The sequence below is a fragment of the Haliaeetus leucocephalus genome, unplaced genomic scaffold, assembly GCF_000737465.1.
Source record: "Haliaeetus leucocephalus isolate CR32 unplaced genomic scaffold, Haliaeetus_leucocephalus-4.0 Scaffold880, whole genome shotgun sequence".
Classification (NCBI taxonomy): Eukaryota; Metazoa; Chordata; class Aves; order Accipitriformes; family Accipitridae; genus Haliaeetus; species Haliaeetus leucocephalus.
The window spans coordinates 635,250-652,418 of record NW_010973316.1 but is presented as its reverse complement, the minus strand read 5'-3'; positions in this window follow the sequence as shown (position 1 = coordinate 652,418).

Genomic DNA, 17,169 nt, shown 5'->3' with positions numbered 1-17,169 from the left:
ACAAATAAGAGGAAATAGAGTCTGATAAAAGTGCAGAGCAAAATTGCCAATCAAACACTCCTGCTGTGTTGTTCCTTCCCAGCATCCATACCAAGCAGAGAACTGGTTGACAGTTCTGGAAGTGAAAGAATTAATTGCATATTTTCTTTCCAAATAATTTTATCTTGCTTTCATTAAACAGAAAGCATATGTGTCCTACAACACTTGTTGTCCTTAAAATCCCTTTTCTTTTGTCAAATGCTTCAAATTACTATCTTTGGAAGCCTCCTCTGCATCTTTTCATCCTGCTCAGCATTGCTACAGCTAAAGTAGTGCTTTCTCAAGCTGACCAGCAGACTGCTGATGGGCACAGCAAGTGATCCATGACTAACATGGGGATTGCAACCCCTGTTACAACTGACATGATAGAAGGCTCTGTTGCTGGGGAAAAAAGTCCCAACTCATTGCCATCATGAAAAACAATAAATAAGAATCTTCCGCTCCAAAACCACAAAAGTTGCCCTTTGAATTAAGAAATAAAAGGAGCAGGAGTGTTTCTATGGTGTGGGTTGTTTTTTTGCTCTGGGGGTTTTTTTGTTTGTTTTGGTGTTTTTTTGGTTTTGTTTTTTTTTTTGTAGCTGCTGAGCCTCTAACTCCAACCCTCTTCCCCAAGGGAAAGAAAAAAAGCTAACAACTAGTATAAATTATGGTTCTTAACTGCCTCAGGAACAATTTTATCTGAAAGCAAAACAGCCTGTAATGAACTCAGAAGTATGACACATTGGAGACTGAACAGCCTTCCAAGGACAGGAAATGGGTGATCCATTTTTGCATTTATAAGGTACATCCTGAAGTAATCATTAGAAGCTTTTTGTTGCATCTTGCAAAGAAACCAGTCATCGATATAAACAGCTTTGCAGAAAAAAAAATAATCTTAAGTGCCTGCTTAAGTTCTATAGATGTAAGAAAGGGGATTTTCTTCCACGAAATTAAATATGCCTTTACTCCCCACGGATGGGAGAGCTTCCAAGAAACTGGGTGTTATACAGACTATTTTCAAGTGAGTTGCACTCTTGCCATAACAGCAAAATTATTTGCAATTTCCTCTTCAAAACAGAATTTCTTGAAACTGGATTCCCTTGTTAATTCACAGAAAGCCAGATTCAAATTACCACATGAGATAATGTAGGCGTTCTGGAAAAAACAGGCTGCTCCAAGGAAATTGGCAGGCATTGCATTTTGGAATATTTAAGGAATAGCACCAAATATTATGAAAACAGCGTCTGCCAGTACTTTGCATAGTGCAGACTATGTTCCATTACCTATATATCTCATACATTTAGTGTTATGCTTCAGCAGCAATTGGAAAATAAGTTTTCAAAAATTAATTCTATCTTTCAAGTACAGGTTTCCCTGAATTTCTAAGTCAGCATGTTTGGTAATTTAAATAAAACTTCTATTCTTTTATTTGTCAGCATAAAAAGCATTTTTAGTAGAATCAGTGACATGGAGGCAATTATTCTACAAGGCTGCAGAACATCTCACTTATAAATATGGTCATGGACCAATGAGTTTAGCACATTATTTAACCGAAAGGAGTAAAAGCAACAAAACTACTTAATGAAAGAATCCTGAAATCATTGCAGAGACTAAAATGTAAATATTTTCACAAGTTTTTTTTAATGATATTTCTAATATTTTTTTTTTCTTTTATGTGGGGTGAGGTTGAAGAAGGTGAAATTGAATGTACTTTTAGTCATTAAAGAAAATTCATGAGACACAGACCTAGAGGTTCAGCTAAGCATACAGGCTAAGACAGAATTAACTTAATTTTTTTTATATATGTCTCAAAATGAAAGTACATGGTCTAGGCACATAAGATGTGATTAGACAGAAGTTATCTAATGCTCAAATCGATATGTTCAGACTGCATGTGTGAACTTGGCTCAGGAAGTCTCCAGCCTGCACTAACCAGCACTGACTGACAAAGCATTATTTCTTACTTGGAGAGATTAAAAATATTTAAAGTAATATTTCCATTTATCATCGCTGTTATTAGTGCTGCTTTAAGGCAAAAGAGGGAAGCTTATGAAGTGTGACAGAACATCAGATCAATTTGAAGATCATTCTCCATGAAAGACCAATCAATATACAACATGCAAAAGAACTTGCTTTTTATTTCCATAGCATCTCACACGTCTCCCTGCAGGGAAACGTACTCAAGCACAGACAGAAACAAACCCCTATCTTTTATATATTTATACATTGCTTTGAAAGTGGCAGTTAAGTCATTCCTATCTTTATTTTCATCAGCAGCATCTTTAAACCATATGCTGCTTATATCACAAGCCATTCAGGCAATAGAATCACAAGGATGAATTTTTTTTTCCATTAACATCTGTAAGTTCTTCCTTTCCTGAGTTTGATCCTAGCTCCAAACTAGACTTTAGTGTCATTACCACAGAGATTTTATGAGCTGTAAATTAAAAACCTCACATTTCATGCTGAAATCACAAGTTTTACACAGGTTCGGCAATATCCCCATATATCAAATAAAGATTTTCCAAACATTTTCAAGGAAGCAGGTGGATAGTAAATACTGTGTATGTTCCAAGTAACAAGAATTCTTTTTATCCTCCAAAATTCATGAACTAGGATTTCAGGGAACCCAGCTTTTTTTAAGACGTCTTTATTTCACTATTTTGCCCCAAAATTAAATAGGATTGCAGAATTGCATCCATCACTGTCATGAGGAATTCAGATCTCTGCTGGGACTGGAACAGCAAGCCAGCTTCTTTTATTTCATATCAGTGCCCAGAAATACAGTTGCTGAAATAATCCTGAGCCTACTTGTAATAATTGTTCTGCATGCAGAACAGCTGTATAACTCGGACTCCCATCTACTTCAACAGAGCTGGAGCAAGTCTGTGGAAAAACACATCAGAAAGCCTAAACAGGAGATAAACTTCCAAAAACACTGCTCAAAAGCAATTTAATGCAAGGAAAAAGAAATATCTAAAGGAACAGCTTGATGAGACACATATGCAATGTAACTTTTAGGGTTTTGGTTTTTTTAAGCTCTTGATAATCTAGCCAGTGACCTGAACGTTAAGTTAGGTTCCTTTAGTTTATTCGTCACAGAGATGTAGCTCAGCAGTCACCAGCAATGATCACATATAGACTGGGGAAAAAAGAAAGAGGGGAGAACAGAAGACAAAAAGCAAGACCCTAGCGTCAATACCAATTTTTCTATATAAATATTTGTTTTGACCACTGAGATAAAGGTACTTATAGAAAAACACATAAAGAGACAATATTTATCAAGCTGCTTTTCACTTTAGAACATCAAATGCTGCACACTATGAAGTCTTCCTTTCACAGCCTTTTCTGTAACTGAGTAGAGGCTACTTGAAAAGCCTTAAATGGCATTAATCCAGTAAGTTTCTCCAGCACAGAACTTCTAGATGTTCTTGAAAGTTATCAAATATTAGCCCAAAGTTACATACATGTCTGCTTCTACATACAGCCTGCTTCCCATTCATTTTATCTCACAGGGTCTATCTGTTCATGTTGATCACATTAAATGATGAGCAGTTATATAAAAGAATGAACTGAATATACTGAATAAGAACACTGTACAGCAAAACGAACAGAGAAATAGATACACAAAACCACTCTTCAATTAAGGAGAATTACATACTGTGCTGACAGAATGTGCCAGGTGCAGAGTATATCATTAGCATCAAAATAATTAAGGACATTATGTCTTTCATTCCCAATTGTTCTTGAACTAGATTAGTGTTTGTATACTGAAAGCTTTGGGTTTATTCAAATAGATGATATTCAAACCTAATAACTCTAAACTCTAGAAATACTTTTTTTTCTGTTTGACTGCATTAATCTAACAAGATTTCACCATGCAGTCAACTAATATTCACATATATTTACTACTAATCACCACTTAAGGCTATTGATATTACACAAGGCTATCTTATTTTTGCTCACAAAAATCTATCTGTTGTGTAATTTACTGACAATCACAAGATCAAACTACTCTGCATAAAGTGTTGTTCCAATTAGTTAAATCACAAGTACTGACATGACATACAAGCCCACAATTTCTCTGCTTTCCTTCATTGCCAGATTTACTTATACAAGATCCTCTAAGGATCTGTATTAATATACTCTAAATGGACACACACATCTTCATGCAAATTATCAATATAGGAAACTGAAATCCATGTTCTTACTCCTAAGCATAGATGAAAAACTCAAACATAAATAGTACATTCTTGTGTGAAACATTTCAGTAAAATGTCAAAAATCAATGATGAAAACATTCCCATAAGACTGCTTTGATTATTTATAGTAGACTTAAGTGTTTGATCTGTAAAAGATGCACTTTCCTTGAGAAGCGATTCATCCATTGAACTACATATTCAACTGGACTGTATTTGCTTCTTAATGCGGAGACAAATAATATTGTTTCCTCTAAAAGTACGTGTGAGAAAAATCTTTGAGGGACCTTCTTGAAATAAAATAGGCATCAAGATAAATGGAATTAGTCTGGGCTTTGCTTTGGGGGAAGTTAAATCATAGTTGGAAAAAATTGCTTAAAAAAAACATCAAATGGAAAGAGGCTTGCTAGATAATTGCCCATTCTTTAGTGTAATCATTGTCCAAATATTTATGGAGGTTTTCCCCCCAGTGTCTGATTATGCACTACTAGGTGACTACAAGGAGTAGCCTATTATGATAGCACTTCCCTGCAAGATTCCAGACATCAAAATTCCACATAAGACTGCTGAAACAGGAGCTGCATTTTTTCCATTTTAATGTGATCTGCAGGGAAATAGCAGACATAAGTACACCCCATAGTACACACAAATTTATAACATTCATTTCATAGCACAACCCTTTGTTTCAACCACTTCAGGTTTGATTATTTAGCTTTTTTAAACAACTGGAACTATGACTGTCAATGGCTTTTGACTACACTGTATCAATCTAGTCCTAAAGGTAACTTTCTTATTTATTGATTAGACAGATGGTTACAATATTTGAGAAATATAGCCCGCATTTCTGATCAAGGACAGAAATGGTCTATGACAAAGAAAGCACAAAGTAACCATAATGTATAAATGAAAGTTTGTGGTTTAGACATTATCAACTTGGTGGCAAAACAAAAGACAGATGGAATGCTAGCAAGGGACATCTAAAATCTTCCAGATTTCACAATAGACATCATTGCTGAAAACAGTGGTCTGTTCTGTAACTTAATAGCACAACACTAAAAGTAACATTTAAAAATACAATCCTGATATATTAGAATTTGAGACCAAAATAATAACTTCTTTTTTTTATTGATACTACATACTTGAGGAAAAAAGAAAAATCTTAATGTCTATTTATATTGGCTAATTCTATTATAGTGAAGAAAGTACAGACCCTTCGTGGATATACCAGGTCAGGAAAAAAATTTTTAGACTTAGAATGATATTTGGGTAACAGGAATACACCAGGCTATTGGTATACAGCTAATGTTACCCAGTTCCTAGAAACGCTCATGAGAAGATCAGACACAGAGAGGAGTCTGGTCTCACCAAGAGCTCCAACTTTCTCACAAATACTGTCTTTTCTAGTGGGTCATATTGTCCAGTAAGTGTTACATTGAATCCTTCCATGGAGCAGAAAGTAGAATAATTTCCATTAAGCCATTCAATTTCCAAAACCTGCAGAAATTAGCACATTAACTGTATTCCATTTTGCAGCTAACATCTACAGTGTTTTGTGAAGAGAGCAGGGTCAACTGCACTCATAAGTGCTGTTTAATTACTTCCATTTCAATATTCACACACACAAAAAAAAATAGTAGGGCATTCCAAGTTTTAAGCATCCTTATCAGATAACTAAGAGTAAGCAGTAACCTGAGGTACTGTCAACAGTAGAAGGTATTTCCTTATTCATTCACTAAAAGTAATCATGGCCATAATTGTCAGATACACATGGAAAAATAACTGCTTATAATATTTCTGCCTTTAACCAGCAGTTTCTGGAAATCAATTCCTCTGTCTACAAGCTTCAGACATGATTTTCTTTAATGCGCCCTCAGACAATTGAGGTTTAGACACATGTGATGCCTCCGAAACAGTTCAAACAAAGAAAATATTAGAAATCATTAGACTACCAAAAATATTCATCCTATATCTTTCCACCAATAATCCAAAAATTTTATGTCAGCCAAGAAAAATGAAAAAAGTGTGGTACAAGAAATTGATTTTGAAATTCCACATTGCCTCAAGTACAGAACAAGTAAAAGCCATTTTGAATAAAGTGGAAATCCCTACAGCCTAAATTGCTAAGGAAAGACCTATGACCAAAACAGCATGATTTATGTCACCCTCAAATATGCATTATACAGTCCTTGCTGCAGTCTAACACAGGTACATATCCAAGATATTGCAGTAACTTACCTTCCATACCAACAAGTTTTGTGGTAGCACAGAGCTTGCGTGGTCTACTCCCTCCCTCCACTTCCCAGGATGCATATAAACTGAGCACTGCTGTCCCAGGACTAGTCTTTACCAGCACTACAAAGCTACCTCAGGGCTGAATGCAGGTGTCAAATAAGAAAACATTAGTGTTTTGCGACCCTACTACAGCACACCTCACCGGTACTAAGCATGTGTGTAGTCCCATTTTTAACCTAGGTCACCTATTTTCATTTAAGTCAACCTCTCCAAAAAACTAAGACTGCACTTTAAACTGCATCTTCCCTCGGCTGAACATGAAAAACAAAACCCCAAATGTACAACACAACCCCTCAGTTAACTTCTCTGCTCTACTCTAGCTGAAGACCTTTATTTTTACAATATCACATTGCCTATGAAGGTGACAGGAGTCTGATTCATACATGGCTAAAACCAGCTTTTACTGAAGTTCTGAAACAGAGTGTGAAACAAGGCAAGTCATGAACTACAGATTAAGCCCTGAAGCAATTTAAGCATCCTGTGTTCCATTTTCTGAAGTGTGTACAAAGCATATATTTCAATACTGTCTGCTAAAGCCTGATCAAAGTTGAACATCAGATAGCCAAAACTTCCAGTTGTAGCAATGTAAGTTTGTTCTAAGGACTTAAACTTCCAGGTTTTTTTTTTAGTCCTGAAATCAGAGGCAATGTCTTTAATCTCTAAAACAGGACAATAAACTTGAAAAAGCCCCACCTGAGCTTGCAGGAAGTTACATTGACACAAATGAAAGTCCACACTGCTCAAATCTACTTGAAAGATCTGCCCTTTCTCAAGCTTTCAGAGGTTTCTCACAGTTTATATATAATAGGATTCAAATACTGAGCATGAGAATTTATGATTCATATGAAACCATGTCACAGGATTCACAAAAATCTTTTTGATGAAGTCCACTTATTTTTATTCTAGTCACCATTGTGAAAATCTGGGATACAAATGCAAAATTTTCAGGTTTCCAATGAAATTCAACTGGTTGAACTGTCCATTTCAAAAGTTATTATAGCTGTAGCTTCAGGGTAGAACTTGTAACCCACTCTTGGGGAAAACAGAAAATGTGGAAAAGTTTCTGTTGGGTGAGCAAGATTCTGCTATTTTCAACTACACATTTTAATTGCTGAGCAACACACAATGTAACAAAGCAGCAAAATGAAGACAAATAATTGCAATATATTAATGTCACAGGAAGATAGAATACTGGCTTAATTTATTCATTTTGATCAGACTTGAGGCACATTTACCCCATACACAGAGAATGTAAGTTATCTTTATACTACTGAATGCAACTGACAGCTTGGGTTTGTTTCTTCTATTAACAATAGCTTTTGAAGTTGTTCCTTAAAATGGGTTCATTTTTCAAAAAGACTTTTCAACAATATTAAAAAGGCCAGGAAAATTACTTTCAGTTAAATAATACTAGATAGCATATCTACTTATCCTGAAATGAGTAAGGATTAACTGAAAGTCCAGCATACTTCCAAATAAACAGAGAAGAACCAAGAATTTATAGTCAGAACAGTAGCAAGCTTGTTGGGTTTCACATTGAGGGGTTTATATTTGTAAAACATGCTCAAGGTGAGAAGAAGCTTGAGCTGTAACGTAACTCGTAATATTTAAGGTAATACTTAAAAGACTTTCATTTTATTAGGGTGCTTGACAAGTATATACATTGCATTTAAAATGGCTTTGTTATGTATTTAATGCTACTACTGTAACCAATAATTTCAGTAGATTAACTTAACTAAACAACTTCAGATAAGCCACAAACAGCAAATAATAAGCAGTATTAGACCTCAAGAATGCTGAAATTCACAGGCCAAAGATGTTGGTAGCCTTATGAAAGCCTATCCAAAATAACCAAGTTATGGAGCTGTTCAACTAGGGGTAAAGTGTTCACTCCAGTTTTTCTATGGTATGAGTTTTGTAGTGTGATACCATGGAAATTCATACTCATAAACTTCCTCTATCTGACTGTCCACAAAGCTTCTGATAAAATGCAACCATTAGAGAATATAAGGTCATACACTGAACCCACTACAGACAAATTTTCAAATAGTTTAAGAGGCTATTTGATGATTATCTACCAAGTAGATTGAAAGCAAAAGAAAACAGACTGATACTACATTCAGTGAAACAGATTTCCAGTTTAAAAAAAGAAAATATCTTCCTCAGAATATGTGGAAATTCATTGTTTATTGGAATAGCAGAGATTCCTGTAGATAGAACTAATTACCATCTGTATATTCCCAGACACTGTCACTTTATTCTCTCACTTAGAGATGGCTTTGCAAAAGACTGTATTTCCTAGTCAGACTAATTCCCCACAGCGGGTCTTTAATGACTAACCCCAAAATCATAGCTCAGCAGGTGAGACAAAGCCCATGACCAACTGTTTTCATCCTCTACCAGAAGACTTCCTGCTATCAGTGCTCTATATCTGGATTTGCACCTCAGGGACAGGTACGACTAAGGGAGACAACCTTCTGAAATGCATTATATTTTCAGTAGCATATTTTCCTGCAATTGTTAACTCAAAGTTATAACATGAACTACATAAGACTTAATTGTACAAGCAAACTAGCTAGGACATTAGCAGAAGAAAGCAATCTCCATCTTCATCTTTCTCATTCTTCTCAAGTGTCATTGTCACAGCTGGCAGTATTAAAAGAGACATTGTGTTTATATGGGTAAGGTGGTAAATACTTTCACAGAGTTCAAGAAACTGAAATAAAGTAGACATCAGAGGTTTATTTTAATCAGCTAGAAAGAATAATCTAAAAAAAAAATCATCTTTTTCCCTGCCACAATAACAGTCATATTGCTCACTTGGGAATATCTACCCCTGCAGATGTATGCTCTGTTAAGCAAAGCAGTAGTAGGTCTGAAAATTGCCAGTGTGACAGAAGATTAGGCGTTCCATGTCTGAATCAGTGTTCATTGTTATCTGCTCACCCAGTAATCAGTAATTCCTTTTATCTACAGTGCACAACTATTTCTACCAGGAACCTGCTGTTGACATTCATAGTATAGTTAAAGGTATGGAAGTATTTTCCAATGAAGCCCAGTTCCTCCAATCTTACCCATGTTAGTAACCATAAGCAGAACAAGCTGGACTTGACTCAATATTGACATTATTCAAATACAAAACAGAGGATGAAAACCATATGGGCATGCAAAGAAAATTAAGGTTTCTTTAAGCAGCTGCTTAAGCCCTTTTAATTGCAATTGTCTAAAAATAACCTCTAAGCCTTAACTCTTTCAGCCCTGTATGGTATTTTCAACTAGCCCAGAGGAATTATCTTAAGTGTCCCACCCAGAATCCCCAAAACAGTCATGCAGCTTTTCTATTCAGACTTTTAAATAAGCATTATGTCAATGTTAATGATGATATTGATGTAAAATCTGTACATTCATCTCTTCAGCACACAGGAGCACTTTGTGATATTAATATTTTGCATTATCAATAGTAACAGGGAAAATGCAAAAGGCCCTGAGTTAAGCTGCTCGTAGTAGTCACAAAAGCAGTGTTGACAATACATTTTTTTTCACACATCAAACTTCAATGTCATACTTTGAGCTACATATTTGCTAGTCAGTAGTCAGACTCCTGTAATCAAAACAACTTTGTTTCAAGCCCTTTAGCCTTAGCAGATTCTAAAGTTAAGAACTAATTCTATCAGATTTAAAACAAGCAAAAAACCATACTGACACTTCATTCCCAATGAGCAAACTAAAAAGTTACAAATTTCAAAGTTTGATAAGTTGTATTAATATATGTAACATTATACATGATGCATCTAGGGATGATGCATAGAGGATCAAGTCTTAAGAAGCATTTTGAAGGTAAATATTGAAAAAGATTTCTGACTGTTCCACAAAGGAACACAGCAAAAGTTACAAATGGAGAAGTAAGGTTGAGAAACTGTTTTTCAAGCTTATGTCACAGGGAAACAGCAGAGTAAAGTAGAATCATGGTACAGAGAAGGTAGGGTACAAAAAACAATGACAAAATAAGGAAGTCTAAGACCATGAACCTTAAATTACTGTCTTTTTTATCAACAATGCAACATGGTAATTCAGTTACAAGAATGTTTTTTGGCATTTGTTAGATGGAACATCCACTTAATTTCAAAAGTTAATGCAGAAGGAAAAATATGTCTTAGAATACCATCTTTCAGAAATCAAAACTTTTCTCTTTTGTGTGTTATGACACATTTATACTAAATTTAAAGAGTCAACTTGAATCCAAGTCTATATTAAAGGAGCAAAAAAAAAAACCAACAAAAAAATGGTCTTTTGACAGAAAGCACTTTTTAGGCTAGTATATATTTAATCACACAAATCAAAGAGGCAGGCCTGACAGACTTCGGTAAACTTGTTACAGATTTGTCAGCTTTCAAAAGTTATTTCAGCTGTTCCTTCCAAGAAGATAGAACAGGGAAGTTTAATAGAGTTTTATTTGTGAAAAATTCTGCAGGAAACATTTCTTTGTTAAAATCTTAAGCCCTCTGTGGACAAATATTCGTGTTTGTGTCAAGTATTGGAAGCATACAGCTGGTAATTAGTATCAAAGCAATTAGACTCCCTGCTTTACCCAATCAATTCTCAGTTCCCATATGTTGAAGAGAAAACATGGGATAATTTTTTGAGACACAAGTTTTAACCCCATTTGGGTATTAGGATTCTACAATCAGCTTTAAATGCTTAATTCAAGTTCAAGATCTTTTTTGAGCCTGGAAAAAACTCATCCTATTTGCTAATGTAGGAAACCTACTACCACAAGTAACATGCAATATCACACTAATAAGTCACAATCATTGCTTGATTGTCCTGCTGCTAATTAATTTCAAAGTATAATATATTCAGTATCAAAATAAAGTTACACTCCATTAGACATACTTTTTCATAGGCTCTTTACAGGCTTTTTACTCAAGGGAATGTTATTAAAAAAATCTATTTTAATCTATTGATTGTCTTTTTTGTAATTTCTACTGCTTTCTCACTTTTCAAAGAGTCTCCTTATTACCTCCCTCAGTGGGGTCTACTCATTGCTATGAGAAATGAACTTTAGCCTTCAGATTTGAGTCATTTAAATGCTAGTCCTTGACTAAGACTGTTAAACTAAGCTTCTAGTTCCATGATCCAAACACTTACAAAAGCCACAGTATTTCAAAACCATACACATACATCAGAATAAGCAGCCACCAGATACATACAGCCTTGTAATAGTTCTGTCACTATAAGTTAAGTTCTACAGAATTACAATTCTCTCAATTGAATTTTTACTGCAATTCTAAGCCTTTAGTTTAGCAAGGTTCAGGAAAGATTCCACTACTTCTACAGAGGAAATTAGCACAGACTTTACACCTAACAAAAATTTAACTAAACTAGTTTTGCAAAAGGGAAGTTCCATTTGCCCATTTCTTTAAAGGTGGTCTTCCACAACCCTACTAAGAGTAATAAACTGAAATCAGGATTTAGGAAAAATAAATGGGGGGAGATGGATGGCACAATCAAGTAAAGATGCTCCCTACTCTGCTTTAGACCACACATTTACAGATAGTTTACCACGCATTAGGAACTTTTTCCACAGCATTGCTATACTTCGTCTAGAAAAGTATCAAGATGCCCTTTAATAAAAATTAAATCCACATCCTTACTAATTTTCTGTACGTTTTTCACCTATTCACCTTATCCAAACACTACAATTCATTCCTCAAATATATGTAGAGTGCCATTAATAATTAAATATATACTTAAAACATCAAATAAATCTGGATTTATAGGACCAGACACCATTAATCTTTACAAAATGTGTATGGATTAAGTTAAATCACACCAGAGACTAGCGATAACATCTGGGGGGTTGTGTGCAAGACTGCACAGTGAAGTGACCAAACAGCAAAATTTATTTCCAGGAGGAAAAATGCAGCTCAACTCACCATAAGAAATGAAAAAAACAAGGTTTACTCATAAAAAGGAGGTGACATTGCTGTTAGATTGCCCTTATTGTAATTTTAAAATAATAAACATAGTAGTACAAGTATGCACTAATGTACGCGTTCCATGAAGAGGTAAGTTCATAGCAGTGATGAACATCAAACAGAGGTCATACTTTGCTTTGGAAACCCTTCTCTGTTTCAGGATAAATGGTAAGAAGTAATTAAGGCATATAATTATTTTAATAATAGAAAAACTGCTTCAAAAAGGGAATTAATGCTATGTGCCTTCATGTTTACAAGGGGCCAATGCCAACTGGAGCCTTAATTCAACTGGCAAAGCAACAGCCCAAAAATTCTTTAAAAATACTCTTAAATCCATTAAACCTGATCTTGTCAGAGCTGTAAAGTTTCAACCATCCTGAAGTAACTTTCTGGAAAAAGAAATTTCTATAAAAACATACTGGTTAAAAACTCCCCAAACTACCAACTGATATTACAATTTTTATTGTAATAATTGAATTATTCTGTCTACACTGATGTCTCTCTACTGTTAAACTGAGTAAAACAGTAACAGAGAACCTGCTGTAAACCTCTGTTGCCATGCCAGTGTAGAGAGTGACCACAATCTGAGATCTAACAGTGCCAAAAATTTAAGTCACTTATAAAATGCCTGACAGATAAATAAGTGTTTGTGCCATTTTAACTTTGATCACAGGAATCTGTGAACATGCAACCCCTAAGCAAAATATAATGTATTCAATCAGCAATAAATTATTTCATATAACTGTCATAATAATAAGCCCCTGAAGAGCAACCAAAGCTGAAGTTCAGCTTAGGTTGATAGTATGTGAAAACTTAAACAGAGAAAACCTGTTACAATATCAATGCCATATAAAGCAGTTTTATTTATCTTCTAGTTAAGACAGAATGGACTCATATGCGAGTAATAAGGGTTTGAACTGTGGAAAGTATATCTAAATAAGTGCTAAAAATGGCAAGTAACTTAAATGTTCATATCCAAGCTGCCTCTGCAAGCTACATTTGATACTTTTCCTTTGCAACATATCCAGGATTTAAAATTGAATAAGTGTACCTTATTTGTGCTCATGTTTTCCTTGCCAGAACATTCTTATAGCAGCCTAAATGTTTTGATTTGTTTTACTAGACAAAGCACAAGTAAACTCACATAAGTCCTCCCTTATGGAAGAAAAATAGCACACTGTCATCTGTGAAATACCATGAACATGCATAGCAGGCTCCTTTGGCATTCAATTGCAATGATACATCACATCGATTTTAGTCCTCAGTATGTCTAGGCTATGTTTCACTTTAAGTGCCATCTTGTATGGTGTTTACTTCACGGCAGAATCTTATTACATATAATCCTCAAACTACCTTGCTCTGTAGTCCTCACTTTGAAAACCCTTTATGTGCTAAACAACTCTACTGAAGCCAGCAGACTACTTTTTTTCTTTTTGCCATGCTCACAAAGCAACACTGGGGGAAAAGGGGTAGTTTGCTTGCTAATTCTGTAGGGAGAAGGAAAACAGAAAAAGGAAAAACCAATTACACCCAGAGTAGATGATAAAGCAAATAATGCAGAGGAAAAACATGAGCTAATTTTCTCCTCTGCCAATGTCAGAAGATTTGGGACTGAGGGAACACAAACATATGCCATACTCTTTCCTTTTTTCAACTGCAATCTAGTCACAAATCCTCATAGGCTACCACAGCAAGAGGAAAGATGCATTCTTTAAACAAGTATGCAGTACTGCCCAAAGAATCACTGCACATGCCAGCGATTAGCTTCATTTTACCACAGTCTGGAGAATAGAGAGAGCAGCACAGCAAGCCCATCTTGTATCTGATGGATTCCTGTGGCAGCACCCTGCTTTTCCTTCCCCATCCCATACCAGCATGGGAAAGGTGTGGCCCGTGCTCCAGGACTTGATCCCAAAGTCCCCCAGTTCAGGCAGCTGAGCTGGTGAGAGCAAGCCATATCCATGCCTAATGGCCTGCATTTGGACAGCCACAGGCCTGACCCCTGCATGCAGCCCCACTCTTAACAGCATCCCAGCAACAGGCACTGCTGTCATACTAGCATATGTTTAGCTGGAAAAAAAAAGCCTGCTGCACAAATAGAACAAATACATATTTTCAAAGGAGGAAAAAAAATTATAGGCTGTGCAAGCATACTATTAAAAGTCAAGTTGTATAGTATTGACAATTTAATAATGTCAATGTATGAGTACAATCAGCCAAAACCAGCAAAGATAAGAGGTTGTTCTAACGTGTCAGCATCTGCATCCAGAAAAGCTCATCTTTCACACGCCTGCTGCCATGCAACAGCAGGAATGTACTCTTCTGTCCTCAAACTCACTCCAGAGACATTTGAATTTCCTTGTACCATCAAGGTCATGAAGGTACTCAGATGAACTAGTTGATTCAATCAGTGCAGGTCTCAGCACTAGCATTACCTCTGCTATAATTTGTGTATTTGAAAAATGAAATCCATTCTTTGCCTAAACATGCCTAATAGATGAGTAAGAGCCTTTCAGAGAATTTCAGTAACATTTTATATCTTTTTCATATATTTAAGATATTGGCAGTTGGCAAAGCTTTTAGCTGGACAGACTGGCAATTCCTAATCCTGTAAGGACATTCTTAAATACAAATACATTTTGGAAGTTGTCCTGCTGAAGGAATTACTATCCACAGCACAGGCAGTCAGTTAATAGGCAGCGTTAGAAAGCAATGTTGGGTCTCTATTCTCCAAGTACGTACTGGTCTGGTATGCAAGCCCTGAAGTCAATCTGGAATCAGAGTACTGAACAGAGGGATTTTTTGAGTCTAGAAAACGCTGACAAGAGAAGCTACATCTTAGCAAGCAGGAAGCCACAAAGGTTTAGCTCTAAATTTACTTGCACTACATAAAAAAAATAGTATTTGTTTGATTTAGTAAGCCCTAGTTTAGAAAGCTAACCTCAGAGAAAGATTTCATGTGAACAAGTCAGTCTGCATATGCTTTTTATCACAAATATTAAGCTAAGAGAAGTAACTCATGCTGCAGACAAATTGTTCTAGTATTCCACAAATGTCATTGTACAACAATAAGAAAGGTATTGTGAAACTCTAAATGGAGGCTTTCTCGTAGTTTATTTAATAGCACTTATTTCAATTAAGAGTGTGCTGTGTTAAAGTATTCACACATTGTGTTTGTTGAACATCAGCCCTATACAGCTGCTCACAGTTCACAGGCTTTAAAATTGGTAGGGACATAATAATGAAGTGGAAAGGTTGCATACAAGAGTTACATTAGAGTCACATTAACCGTATATGCAGTCTTGTAACTCAGTTTAATTGGGCTTCCCAGAGAAAGGTTAAGGACTGACAAAGCAGTTCCAACAAATTTTTGAACAATTTTTCTACTAAGATTAGCACGCTACACCCCAGGTACCATACCCCCAGTGACACAAAAGTATTGTGAAAATTGTAGCTGCCTGTTCTATTTTAGCCTCTCCAGTTGTGAGCCAGATTACTCAGTTTTTACCACATGCCTGAAGTTACTTATTTGAATTACACAGAAATGAAGTTGTTAGGATGTGCAGTTTGGGAGACTTCCATTGATAGTGTGTAACCAGCAGTAAGACATTACATGAATTAAGTAATTCACAGAATATTACCAGTTACTGAAAGGGTATGTTATAATGTACAGCAAATAGAGGTTATAAGGTTAATGCCACAATTCCTATTCTTCAAGTAAATTGTTATTTTTGAGGTGCTTAATATTTTTCAGCAGTAGGAAAAGGAAGTAGCTTTTCCTTCTTCCTGATCTGTAATCACAACTCAGAAGTTAAAAAAAAAATCCAATCATTTTTAAGTTAATTCACTACAAAAGAAAATATTATGGCATTGACAAAATAGTCTACAGTGCTCTGAATGTATTGCCAAACCAGTATCCTGTATTTGTGATTATCTGATATTTCAAGTGAGTCATGGACATCAGAACTTCAGTCTCCGATAGAGATATAAAGCAATGAACAAGCCACCTATACAAGGGCATCATAATACAGTACTCCGTGAATAGTGTTAAACTATGGGTTTGGAAATAATCCTTCAATTCTCTTTAACACAAGACACTTATATTCCTGTATCACGTTGTTTCTTACTGAAGTACTGTTTTAGAATCTTTCAGAAAACATTTATGGTAAAAAAATTCTTCAGATACATATTTCAGCTCAAAGTACATTCAGCTATTTTGTAGAAATATTGTAATATATTGAGCAAAGTGTGGCACAGAGGGATAAGATCCCAGGTAGCAGTCCTTGTTGTGAATGTCTTACAGTGTTTATAAAATAAAATAATGGTCATGAAAAAAATACAAAAATAACATTGTAGAAAACAGTAAAAAAGTAATCATTTACAATACTGAACATGAACCAAGTACCACCTTATTCTTTTTTTCCTTTCTTTAAGTATCCTCTCCTACAAATATTTTTTCAAAGGTGGTGCTAATTTTTTCAGGACAATGAGAAATAATTTAAAAATTTAAGGAGTGGACAATAGACTGTTATCGTGTGTTACATATGCGTGTGTCTGTATGCACATATAAACTACAGTTCAGAACTACACTGAATAGAAGGACTGGCATAGCATTTACTTATCTGGAAACATAAGTCTTGTTTCTGATTTTTAATCTCTGCTCAGGAAAAAAAGTTATTCTT